This window comes from Myxocyprinus asiaticus, chromosome 29 (assembly GCF_019703515.2).
Source record: "Myxocyprinus asiaticus isolate MX2 ecotype Aquarium Trade chromosome 29, UBuf_Myxa_2, whole genome shotgun sequence".
NCBI classification, from domain to species: Eukaryota; Metazoa; Chordata; class Actinopteri; order Cypriniformes; family Catostomidae; genus Myxocyprinus; species Myxocyprinus asiaticus.
The window spans coordinates 10,655,160-10,668,830 of record NC_059372.1 but is presented as its reverse complement, the minus strand read 5'-3'; positions in this window follow the sequence as shown (position 1 = coordinate 10,668,830).

Genomic DNA, 13,671 nt, shown 5'->3' with positions numbered 1-13,671 from the left:
GTCAATTTTTTGAGGGTGTAAAACCAGAAATGTGAAGCTTATAATTTTGTAAAAGCACTTTATTCTTCATTTTATTTATTTACACTTTATTTTTATTATTCACATACATTTTTATGTTAAAACTCATATATTATTTGAGCAGTAAAGTTGTTTAAATCATCATTTTTACAGTAGTTTTAGGATTTTAGGTTTTGTTGACGTTACATCATCATAGCAACGAAGTTGTAAAATTGGCTATAATTTTGCGCAGAAAAGGTTAGTAAGCAATTTTATCACACTAAAATCATGTTAACACGCATATTGTTTACGTCTTCTGGCTAAACCTTTGAAACAGTGAGACTTTTAACAAAAACATTGGCCCCCATTCACTTCAGTGTAAGTGCCTCACTGTAACCTGGATTTTTGCCTTTTTTGTTTTTTGTTTTTTTGATTTTCAAAAATTCTTTATTTCTCCCCAATTTGGAATGCCCAATTCCCAATGCATTCTAAGTCCTCATGGTGGCATAGTGTCTCACCTCAGTCTGGGTGGTGGAGGACGAATCTCAGTTGCCTCCATGAGACCGTCAACCTGTGCATCTTATCATGTGGCTTGTTGAGCGCGTTACCGCGGAGGCTTCACGCCATCCACCGCAGCATCCATGCACAGCTCACCACGCGCCCCACCAAGTGCGAACCACATTATAGCGACCACGAGGAGGTTACCCCATGTGACTCTAACCTCCCTAGCTACCGAGCCAATTTGGTTGCTTAGGAGACCTGGCTGGAGTCACTCAGCATGCCCTGGGATTTGAACTCACGAACTTCAGGGGTGGTAGTCAGCGTCTTTACTCGCTGAGCTACCCAGGCCCCTTGCTTTTTTTTTTTTTTTTTTTTTTTTTTTAAAGGAAAGGAGGAACGAGTTGTAATCCATAGCAGTAATCAATATTATGCGGCAAATGCTGTCGATTGAGCTTAACTTGCATTGAACCCGGAAAATTCTTTCATGTAGGCCTATTCACAGGATGCCCACCTTTTCAGACACCACTACACCACTGGTGCGAACGGATGCCAAAACACGTTTCATGTGAAAAGCCCCTTATTCACCTGAAAGAGCACTAGTTGAAGTTTCTCAAAATTTACCTCTCTAAAAGGTAGCCTTTTGGCTGAGTTCAGAATGGCATACTACTCATACTACTCTTACAACTTCTACTGACTTAAAAGAATGATTCATTCATGAACCGTGCATTGCTAGCTCATATCACACTGCCAACCGAAAAACGGGACACACGTAATTATTGTTGAAATATTCTGAGAAAATTTTTGTCAGAGTCAGGTCAGTCAGAGCACTCATGGTATGCACAGTGCATAGCTGCAGGCACCACTGGATCTGTGAATTGTGGTTTGCCCCAGTTCAGTAGCGGTTATCATTAAAAATTGAAGGTGCGGTATAATGGCTTTATCCTCCTGTTCTCTTGGTCTTTCTAACCAGTGTTTGCTAATGATCTCCCTTGAAACTGACACAACACATTCTGTGTATCTGTTTTTTTCTCAATGTTCTCTCTCGCCTTGGTCTCTTTTCTCCATGGCTGGTCTCCCGGGTGCAGACCAAATACATTTTTCCGCCTGACTTGTTGTTTTGTTCCTGTGGTGTGACCGTAACAGAGCAATTAGCCCCTTCCACAGTCTCCTCTTCATCACTGTGATATGATGTCCCGTTGTGTGGGATCTACTGCTCAGAACCCTTTGGAGAACGTTTTTAAGTTTGATAAAGGGTCAAGGAACTACTAATCCTTACTTTCACATTCATTCATACAGTTTGTTGTCTCCCAAATAGAATGTTTCATTCTTAAAGTTGTCAAAGTAGTTAGGGTAACAGTGATGTCACAGTGCTAGGATGTGTCATATTCTGCAATGCTCTTTGATAAGCAGGTTAGTGCTGTTGTTAAAGAAAACTTCTTCCACCTAAGGTCCATTTCTAAATTAAAACCGTTTCTTTCACGGAAAGATCTGGAAACTGTTAGTCATGCCTTTGTTACTTCTCGGCTAGATTACTGTAATTCCTTGTTTGTGGGCCTGCCTCAGTCCTCCCTTGCATGTCTGCAGATGGTTCAAAATGCAGCGGCAAGATTTTTAACTGGTTCAAGAAAAAGAGACCATATCACCCCTGTGCTGGCATCTTTGCACTGGTTACCAGTTAATTTTAGAGTTGACTTTAAGATTTTGCTTTTTGTTTTTAAGGCCTTGCTTGGTCTTGCCCTGCAATATATTTGTGATCTTCTTCATCCACATTCTGCTCTGAGATCTCTCAGGTCATATAACCAATTATTTCTCTCCATTCCACATTCTCCAAGACTCATTTTTACTCTTTAGCATTTGAGGTTGCCTGAGATGTTAACACATTTGTTTCTTTTAGTGCTTATTTGTGTTATTATTATTGTTGCTATTATTCTTGTATTATTGTATTATTTTATATGTTGTTTGACCTTTTTATTATCTTACAGCACATTGGCTCAACATCAGTTGTTTTTAAATGTGCTTTATAAATAAACTTAAGTAACTAACTAACTAACTAACTAACTAGTAGGCTCTGGTTAGATTTATTGAAACACTTTAAAATAAGTTTCCATTTTTTAACATTAGTTAATGCATTAGGTATCATGAACTAATAATGAACAATATATTTTTACAGCATTTATTAATCTTGTTAATGTTAGTTTATAAAATACAATTGTTCACTGTTAGTTCATAGTGCATTAACTAATGTTAACGTTTACAACTTTTAATTAAATTATTAAAATATTGTATATTATATAAATATTGATATATTTTATATATACATATATACAGTATATATTTGAACTGAATCGCAGTTTATTGAATCGCAAGTTAACTTAACTGTCAAAACAGTTTCATCACTGATTCCCTCTTCTGATTCCTCAAATTTACCTAGATCAACCATATCAGACACTTTGAAGGACAGGCTCATTATGGATTCTGTTATTGGACACTGGGAGACACACCTTAGAGACAGCCTAAATTTCCCTCCACGTTTAGTGACACTGAGACAATGGCCCTGATGACTATAATGTCAAACGTTTCCCAAGAGATTCTTAAAGCAGTTCTGTGAGCGGTCAACCTTTGTTCTTACAGAGGTTGCATCAACTCCTGCAGTTAGAGTGCGAGTGAGTCATGAGAGATGAAAGACAATAACAAGTATATTTTTCAAGCAAAACTTTTCACATCAATTACCAATGAGATAAACTACACCTGTGTTTACTCTGCTATAGGACACCTGTGTGAACGCGGGGGGAACTTATTTCAAACATCCACTATAAATCACCTTGACACCAATTTATGAAGTGATTGCAAAAATGGTCAAGTACATTTTGAGAAAAGCTCTAATATAATTTGTTTGCAGATGCTTGTAGCCAATATTGAGCTGTAAACACATAAGGATTTAAACCATAATTCAGCTAGACATAACTCTTTTGTAGGGGAGACCGGGGTTGGCTGGCACATTTTATTCTTTGTTGAATATCTCTGGTGGAACTCTTCACCCAGTGCTCTGTCCTTTTCTCTCTGCAGCCTGCTGTTTATGCTGAGGAGAGCACCAAGTTAGCATTCGTTATCACTCTGCTCACTGGACGTGCTCGAGAGTGGGGAGCTGCAATATGGGAAGCCAAGGCTCTATGCTGTGCCTCATTTGAAGCTTTCAAGCAGGAAATGATCAGGGTGTTTGATCGCTCTTTGTGCACCAGGGTGAGCGGTCAGTGGCAGACTTTTCTGTGGAATTCCGCACTCTGGCAGCCACCAGCAAGTGGAACGCAGCTGCCTTGTCTTCTATCTTCCTGCATGGGCTCACAGAGGAGGTTAAAGATGAGCTGTACTTCCGTGACCTCCTCTCCAAGTTCGACAACTTAGTGGCCCTCACTATTCGAGTGGATAACTGCCTTGCTCTTCGTCATCAATCTTGTGGTTCTTTTGCTCATTGGATGTGGAGGGAGCTAACTGCTATGTCTTCTGTTCAGCCACCTTCTGATTCTTCACCTGATATTGAGCCTATGCAGGTGGGCAGAACCCGTCTCGCCCCAGTAGAGACAGCGCTGGATCTTCAAGGGGTTATGCCTTTTCTGCAGCAAGCCAGGACATTTTTCTACCACCTTTAAAAGCCACAGCTTGCCCGTAGTCCAGGGGATACTGGCGAGCGCAACCCCTCTTTCCCATGCCCCTGGAGCCAGCACTCTGCCATCTTGTGGTCTCATCACCAGTCTCATCAGTGCTTCATCTTCATTGACTCTGAGACAGAGGGTAATTTCATCGATGCCTCTCTGGCTGCCAAGTGGGGGCTTGAAGTTAAAAGGCTCTCCACTCCCCTGACTGCCAGAGCCCTCATGGCCAATCCATCGCAGAGGTTTCAGAAGTTACGTCTCCGGTGAGCCTTCTCATTTTGGGCAAACACCAGGAGGAGTTGGTGTTCTATCTGTTGGACTCTCTCTATACTCATGTGGTACTTGGCCACCCCGGCTGTCCCTGCATAACCCTCAGCTGAATTGGGTAGAGAACACTGTAAGCCCTTTTACACCAAAATTGCGATGGCTCTCGTGCTGAGTCTGTGCTCTGTTGGTTCATGGCCGGGGTAATCTGGAGCCTATCGTAAACCGGACGTGCTTTTCCACTGACCTGAGTGCCAGACGGTGACGTAATATGTTACTGTCTATGTGCTAGTTTCACGTGACTATCTCAAACATAAACAAACATGGTGCATCACAGTGTGTTTGTATACAGCTTTTACTCTTGTTTTTGAGGACATATTTAAACATACGGATTAATGCAATCCATCGTTATTACATTGCTCAACAATACTGTCATAGACGACATCTATGCTAAAGACGACAGGTAATGTAATTACATTATATTGTATGTACTATGGCTTAACTTGCTAAGTTCTGGAAACTGTTACAGTGGAATCATTATTAACATTGGTGTAGCAGATGGTTGTATTTGGATTTTTGCCATAGCATATAATATTATTGGTTGAGAGTCCCACCGTTTTACTTAACAGATAGCCGCAATCTTCCAAACTTAGTAAGTAGCTAGTCAAAAATCCCCTTACAGAACAAAACAATGCAAAAAATCAGATGACAACAGTGTAAGAAAAGCTAACAAAGTTGGCAAATATAACAACTTACTAAGATCAGCTGCAGAGGATACCGGTGATTCACTGTTTATCATGAGTGTCACTGGCTGATTTCAACGCCCCATTTAGTTAGCAGGTTGGTCGGTGTCCAAGTCAATAACATCGTTGCTCCTTCCACTGTTGCTTTTGCTTATGCCCTTCATATGGTTCCTTTACTCTCATTAAGTGTTTTTCAATTTGTTTATGATTTGGTCAATTGTCCGATTGAAGGCGGCATGCATAATTTTGTGCTGTATCTTCATTCTCATAGAGTATTTTTTCCTTTGCGATCTCTCTAGTTTATCTCGGATCATCGTAAAGACCATATTGCAATTAGAGTACTCATTTCATTGTGTTACCTGAATGCCTTTGATATCTGATAATTTTGTGGGTTTTTTATTGTTGTTATAGAGCAAATAAGTACTCCTTCCTGCAGCAGGTAGCTACTGTTGTTGTTTGGGAAAACTTTACCATGGTGATGAAACATTATCCCATCCTCCGTCCCCTGATTTTGGAAATGTGTGGAACAGTTCGAAAAATCGAACCGGCCCAGGAACCTGTGCCCGAACCATGTCGGTGGAAAAGGGCTATGTGATATCCTGTAGTTCATTCTGTCATGCTCAGTGTCTTAATGTCTTCTGCCCCTTGTCTTTCTGTCTTGCAGGAGGAGTCGGTGGATGTGACCAGGGTTCCATCAGAGTACCTTTATCTGCAGGCAGTTTTCAGTCGGTCCCAGGTTGCATCTCTTCCCCTGCACCGGCCTTATGATTGTGCCATCGATCTCCTCCCAGGCACTTCTGTAATTTTTTTCTCGTTCTCTCCAGGTGCACATTCGGCACGTCCGGCGAATGCTGCAATGGCTGTTGGAGAATCAGCTGTTTTTTAAGGCGGAGAAGTGCTCAAGTCATACTAGTTCAGTTCCTCCATTCCTGGGGTTTATCATCTTGGCGAGGGGGATCCGCATGGATCCTGCAAAGGTGAGGCCTGTCTCTGACTGGCCAGTGCTTGACTCCCACAAAGCTCTCCAGCAGTTTCTGGGATTTGCTAACTTCTACTGCAGATTTGTGCATAACTACAGTCAGGTAGCCGCGCCACACACAGCACTCACCTCCGCAAGAACTCCTTTTCAGTGGTCCACTGCAGCACAGGCTGCCTTTGACAACCTTAAGACACATTTTAATTCTGCTCCTATTTTGGTCACGCCAGACCCTGAAAAGCAGTTAATTGTGGAGGTGGATGTTTCTGAGGTGGGGGTCAGGGCAGTTCTCTCCCAGCGATCCCCCAAGGACAAGAAGGTACATCCTTGTGCTTTCTTTTTCCACCACCTAACCCCATCCAAATGGAACTATGACACTGGCAATAAGGAGTTTCTGGCCATTAAGTTGGTCTTAGATGAGTGGCGCAACTGGTTGGAAGGGGTGGTGGTTCCTTTTCTGGTCTGGACTGACCACAGGAACCTGGAGTATATTCGGTCTGCCAAAAGACTGAACTCCCAACAGGCTTGATGGGCTTTGTTCTTTGGGCGCTTCAGTTTTAACCTGTCATACTGTCCGGGGTCCAAAAACATTAAGCCAGATACCATGTCCTGTCAGTTTGTAGCTCTAATCGACAGTCCTCCCCCTGACATATTTTACCTACTGACTGTGTGGTTGGGGCTGTCACCTGGGGCATTGAGAGATGGGTCAGGATGGCTCTTGCCACTGTCGAAGTGCCCAGAGCTTGTCCAGAGGGTCTGTTGTTTGTTCCTGAGTCAGTCCAGGCTGCTGTCCTTTGGTGGGGTCACTTGTCCAGGCTTGTCTGTCATCCAGTGGTGAGGAGGACTCTGGCTGCTGTTCACCAGAGATTTTGGTGGCAGACCATGGTGGAGGATCTCGGTCGGTTCGTGGCTGACTGCTTGGTCTGTGCTAAAAACAAATCCAGAAATTCTCCTTCTATTGGTCTCCTTCAACCAGTTCCCATCCACTCCCACCCCTGGTCACATATTGCCCTGGACTTTGTTATGGGTCTTCTTCTTTCCAGTGGAAATGCTGTGATCCTTACTGTGGTGGACCACATTTCTAAAGCGGTGCACATCATTCCCCTCCCCAAGCTCCCTCAGCACGTCTTCTGGATCCATGGTCTTCTGGTAGATGTGGTCTCTGACATGGGGACCCCTGTTCGTCTCCAATTTCTGGAGGGAGTTCTGTCGACAGATTGGTTCTTCTACTAGTTTGTCATAAGGTTTCCACCCCCAAACCAACGGCAAGAACGAGCGGGCCACCTGAACGTATGCTCCACTTTTTGGCCTCCCACAAACCCTCTTCCTGGAGTCAGCAGCTCACATGGGCCGAGTACACACACAACTCTCTCCCGGTGTTGTTTACTGGTCTCTCCCACTTTCAGTGCTGTCTCGGCTACCAGTCCACCTCTTCTCTTCATGGGAGCCTGAGGCCGCTGTCCCTTCAGCACAGGCTTTTATTCAACGCTGTTTTCATACCCGGAAAAGGGCCAGGGGGTGCTGCTCCGGGTTGAGGGGCATACTAAGACTCAGGCACCTAGGTATGTTTGTGGGCAAAGGGTGTGGCTCTCCACCAAGGACCTGCCTCTTAAGGTGCTAGCTTGCAAGTTAGCACCGCAGTTCATTGGTCCATACCCTATTGTCAAGGTCCTTAGTCCGGTGGCATTGCGGCTCAGGCTTCCGTTTTCCCTCTGCTGGGTTCACACTGTCCTTGTTTCTCCTGTCCTATTTATTTCCTCTCTGTTTGCAGTCCTGTGCCAGATTGTCTTGTGTCTTTGTCTAGTTATTTCTAGTTTGTCATGTTTATATATACAGTATATATACTCACTGAGCACTTTATTAGGAACACTATACTAATACTGGGTAGAGCCTCCCTTTGCTCTTAAAACAGCTTCAGTTCTTTGTGGCATGGATTCCACAAGATATTGGAAACATTCCTTTGAGATTCTGGTCCATGATGACATGATTGCCTCACGTAATGTCTGCAGATTTGTCAGCTGCACATTCATGCTGTGAATCTCCTGTTCTACCACATCCCAAAAGTGTTCTATTGTATTCAGATCTGGTGACTGGCAAGGCCACTGAAGAACAGTGAACTCATTGTCATGTTCATGAAACAGGTTTGTGATGACTTTTGCTTTGTGACATGGTGCATTAGCTTGCTGAAAGTAGCCATTAGAAGATGGGTAAATTGTGGAAATGAAGGGATACACATGGTCAGCAACAATTCTCAGATAGGCTATGGCATTCAAACGATGATTGATTGGTATTAACGGGCCCAAAGTATGCCAAGAAAACATTCCCTACACCATTAAACTACCTCCACCAGCCTGGACTGTTGACACAAGGCAGGTTGGGTCTATGGATTCATGCTGTTGGCGCCAAATTCTGACCCTACCATCTGTGTGCCTCAGTAGAAATCGAAATTCATCAGACCAGGCTACGTTTTTCCGGTCTTCTACTGTCCAGTTTTGGTGAGCCTGTGCCCACTGCAGCCTCAGCTTTCTGCTCTTGGCTGACAGAAGTGGAACCCGATATGGTCTTCTGCTGTTGTAGCCCATCCGCCTCAAGGTTTGACGTGTTGTGCATTCTGAGATGCTATTCTGCTCACTACAATAATACAGAGTGGTTATCTGAGTTACCGTAGCCTTTCAAACAGCTCAAAGCAACAAGGCATTTCTGTCTGCAGAACTGCCGCTCACTGGATGTTTTTTGTTTTTTACACCATTCTAGAGTAAACTCTAGAGACTGTTGTGCATGAAAATCCTAGGAGATCAGCAGTTACAGAAATACTCAAACCAGCCCGTCTGGCACCAACAATCATGCCACGGTTGAAATAAAAAATGTTTCCCCATTCTGATGGTTGATGGAACATTAACTGAAGCTCCTGACCCATATCTGCATGATTTTATTCACTGCACTGCTGCCACACGATTACAAAAGAGCATGAATAAGTAGGTGTACAGGTGTTCCTAATAAAGTGCTCAGTGAGTGTATGTGTGTGTGTGGGCAGGTTTAAGTTGTTTACGAGAACTTTTTTTAGGTTACAAACTGGTAATTACAAGGGTATTATGCTATAAATGTGGTTTATGAGGACATTTCTAGTGTCCCCATAATTCAAATCACTTAAATAAACATACTAAACTATATTTTATTGAAAATGTAAAAATGCAGAAAGTTTTTTGTGGGTTAGGTTTAGCAGTAGGGTTAGGGGATAGAATCTATAGTTCGTACAAAAGAAAAATCATTATGTTTATGGAGAGTCCTCATAATGATAGCTGCACCAACATGTGTGTGTGTTTGCAGAGGTATAAAGTTTATAAATAATGTGTATTACAATTTTTCTCAATCACTTTGGCTCAATTCTCGAATGCTAATTATTTTTTTCTAAACAATAAGTTCAAATCTCTGAACAATTAGTTTCTTGTTCATACCAAATTTGAATTTATTATTCATTTAAGCAAATTGCACATGTTTTGGCACATGTGTGCAAAAGAGTAAGAACAATCGTCTACAATTTGCACAATAACTAAATGCACATGGCTTGCTGATCTGAGTTGATTCCCATTGAAATTGTCATACTCTTTACAACTTCTAAACATTCTTTCATCATGTGAGCCATCACATGCAAAATGATCCATTCAATTATCAAAATCTGTCAGACATGTATATTCCATAAATATCTATGACATGGAATGTTTGTGATGTCTGCTAAATCTTTGGCCAGACTACAGTTTTTCTTATTTGCTAAGACACGCTTAATAAAACTGGGATCCACTTGATCTTCATCATCACCTTCTTAGCACAACAGAAGTCTTCTCTTGCAAATGTCTTAACACTTTTTCATTTTTTTCATACATTTTTCACACCCTTTGTCAAAACAGTTACCACAGATCTCATTGAAAGACCCCAAACTCTATTGGATTAACTGTGTTGAACAAAAGGAAAACATCTATTCACAGCTGATAGAAAGTACTTGCATAATTAAGAATCTCTGATGCACCTGTGTGAAACTCGTTTGCACAACTCTTCAATCAGCCCTCATCCATCTATAAAAGATGTCACCTCTGTGTTGCTATTTGCAAGCATGGATCAAAGAGGCCAAAGGCACGGAAGGAGAGTAAGAGGCCATAGCAGAGGGGCCCGAGGAAGAGGAGTTTGCATGCGTGGTGGAGGAGCCGCAGCAAGAGGAGAAAATAGAGCTCAAGTTTCAAATGAAATTCGGGCAAGAATTATTGACCATGTCATCAATCATGGCTTGTCATTTAGAGAGGACAAATTGTCCAGCCCATTCTGAGTCAGAGCACTGTGGCATCTATTGTCAGGCTTTTTTGGAATGATAACACATAAGTAACAATGTTACTGTATACCACTGTGTATTTCAGGTTTACTGTATTGCCCTGTTGGCTGAACAAACTGTGTCTACAGTAATGCAGATGTTTCATCAGTCCCATTTATGTGACTGTCATAAAGTCAATTTTGACATGCTTTTTGCTCTTACTTTATAGAATCCACACACTACCACACACTGGTGGCTGAGGAAATATCTTTAGTGTTGAACAGGAGGCTGCCATTGTAGATATGGTCGTGGCAAACAATGCGATCAGACCGCGTGAAATCCAGGCAGCAGTAATTGCAGATCAGGGAGTATTTAGAAATATCAACAGTGTGAGTTTGGCAACTATTGATAGAGTCCTTAAACGAAACCATGTCAGAATGAAGCAGCTGTACAGAGTTCCATTCCAAAGACACTCTGACATCGTGAAGGAGGCAAGATTCCAATATGTGCAGGTATGGATTTGTTAATGTAATGCCTTGTTATACCATACAGTTACATGCAACTGCAATAATTTGCTTTATGAATTTGCTTTTTTTCTTAGAGAATAATGGAGCTTGAAGTTGAAGGGGCACATCACAAATTCATTTATTTGGATGAAGCCGGCTTCAACCTCTGTAAAGTGAGGAGACGCGGGAGGAACATCATTGGGCAGAGGGCCACTGTTACAGTGCCAGTTCAGAGGGGCGCCAATATCACCATGTGTGCTGCTCTTTCCAATGATGGTGTCCTTTGCCATATACCAACTATCGGCGCATACAATACAGAATGCCTAATCACATTTCTTGAAACACTGAATGAAAGACTGGTTCCACCCGAGGAGAGAGAGCTGTTGAGGTCTGGCATGACTCTGTATGTCATCATTTGCGACAATGTTGCCTTTCACCACTCTCGCCTTGTGAATGAATGGTTTGCAGAACAGCCCATATGATGATACAGTTCCTCCTTGCATACTCTCCTTTTCTGAACCCAATTAAGGAGTTCTTCTCTGCTTGGAGATGGAAGGTGTATGATCACCGGCCATATGAGCAGATGTCCATCCTGGAGGCAATGAATGCTGGTTGCCTGGCAATAGATGCAGAGGACTGCCAGGGATGGATACGCCATGCAAGGAGGTATTTCCCTCGGTGCATTGCAAGGGAAAACATCCAATGCAATGTTGATGAGAACCTTTGGCATAATCCTCAGGAACGAATGGACTAAATGTGAAGTTCTGAGTATTTCAACTCTTTATTTTGTTTTTTAGATATTTCCACCCATAATTTTCCTTTGGTTGCTTTTTTTATAGTATTCACCATTTCTGTGTTTGAAAAGTATCATATTTCATTTTGATAGCTGTGTTTTGTATTTTGTTGTCCATTGTGTAATGATTGATTGAAAGAATATATTAATTTGACCACAAGTTGTGGTGTTTGATGGAAATATTTGCTTTTGTTGCATGTTTTTAATGTTTCGTGAGTGTTAGAGCATTTTGCAAACAAAATTACTAATTTTGGCCAGTGAGCTTCAGTTTTAACCTGTGTGTTAACTGTTTTGAAAATGTGATGTCAGAGTGGACAAATGTGTTTAAGCAATCGAGAAAAACTGTAACAAGAGTGACAGGATGTCCACCAAGAAGATGGGAACTGTAGTGTTACGTACTGTGAGGAGGTACAATTTAGTGTTTTTTACAGAACTACCACAGGTTTTTCATTGTTGCTGTTTTTTTGTTTGCGTTTTTTTTTTTTTTTTTTTTTTTTTTTTTTGCATGAATGTCATTTTGTGGCAATTTTCTGTTCACTATATATGACTTTACATGTAAGAAATGTGTAAAAATAGACATGAAAATGTGAACTTTCTGTTTACATGTAAACACATTGCTACAAAAATATATTTACTGTTTACTGTACATACAAATGTGCATATCCTTTTTCTGTGTACTACAGTGTTGTACAGTACTGACTTTTCCCAGTAAACCTTTACCTACTGTTGAAATTGGTATCTAAAAAGCTCAGTGTGATACACAAACTGACATTCTTGTATAGTGCAGTAAGCAGTCAGTGTCAACAAAAAATTAGAACAAAAAAGAAATTTGTATATAACAAAATTTTCCAGGGTTGACTGCCATGGTGAAAAAACATGACCAGTATGGCTCACACGATGACAAAAAAACATTTCATTTTGGTGGAATTGGCCAATTTACTGATACAATAACTAGGTTTTGAAGCATGAATTTAATGTTTTGGGTGAGTTACTACATTTTTCAGACATGCAATAGTGTTGTGATGTCCCATAAAATAGTTGTGACAATTGCACTTACAGTTTATGACTGTTAAGACTGAGCCAAAGCGATTGAGGAAAAACTGTAAGGTTACGCACTGTTATCTATTTATATATATATATATATACCCAGTGTGCTTACCAAACACACTGGGTATATATATACATTTTTTGTAAATTACGTTAGTCAGCTAGCATAGCTTATGACAGACATACAACTCTAATATCAAAATATATAACTGATACTCATCACTATTAAGTAAAATTAATATATGTTTAAAATGTTTTTATTTCTATAAGATTTTTAGCAGAGAGGTTTAATTTTTGTTTGGACAAAGATCAAAAGAAAAGCTGATAAAAACATAATTTCTTCCATTTGTTTTATTTGAAACATTATTCCATATACTGTACATCTTGTGAGATGTTGCTTTTATGAAATATTTTCTTAGATTTTGATCTGCTAACTTGTTTACACATAGCTGTAGTATTGTTGACACATGAGATAAGTCTCAGTGTAATATGACGCGAAGGTCTTTAGCACTAAATCATGTGTAATTTTGAACAATTTCATTCTCTGTTTTGAAAAGCAGGAGTAAAAGTATATTGACATTGCATTTAATCGGTGTGTTAAAAACAGATGCAAACAATTTCCAAGTAAAATGGTGAAAAATATAGGTCCTGATTCAAAGGATAGCATAACACGAAGGAAGAAAAAGGGTTTATGGTTGTTCTCTTATGAAATGCATTGGCTCGCCACTAATTACTCCTACTTCACAATGTCTCTGTATTATATGCTTTCCCTTTTCAACAGAAGAAAGACTTTCATCCACTTTTCAAAAATTGGCCATTGCAAACTGTCCCCACTGTCAGACTAAACCTCTTTTTTAACACTTCACTGTAGTAAAGTCATTTGTTGTCTTTAAA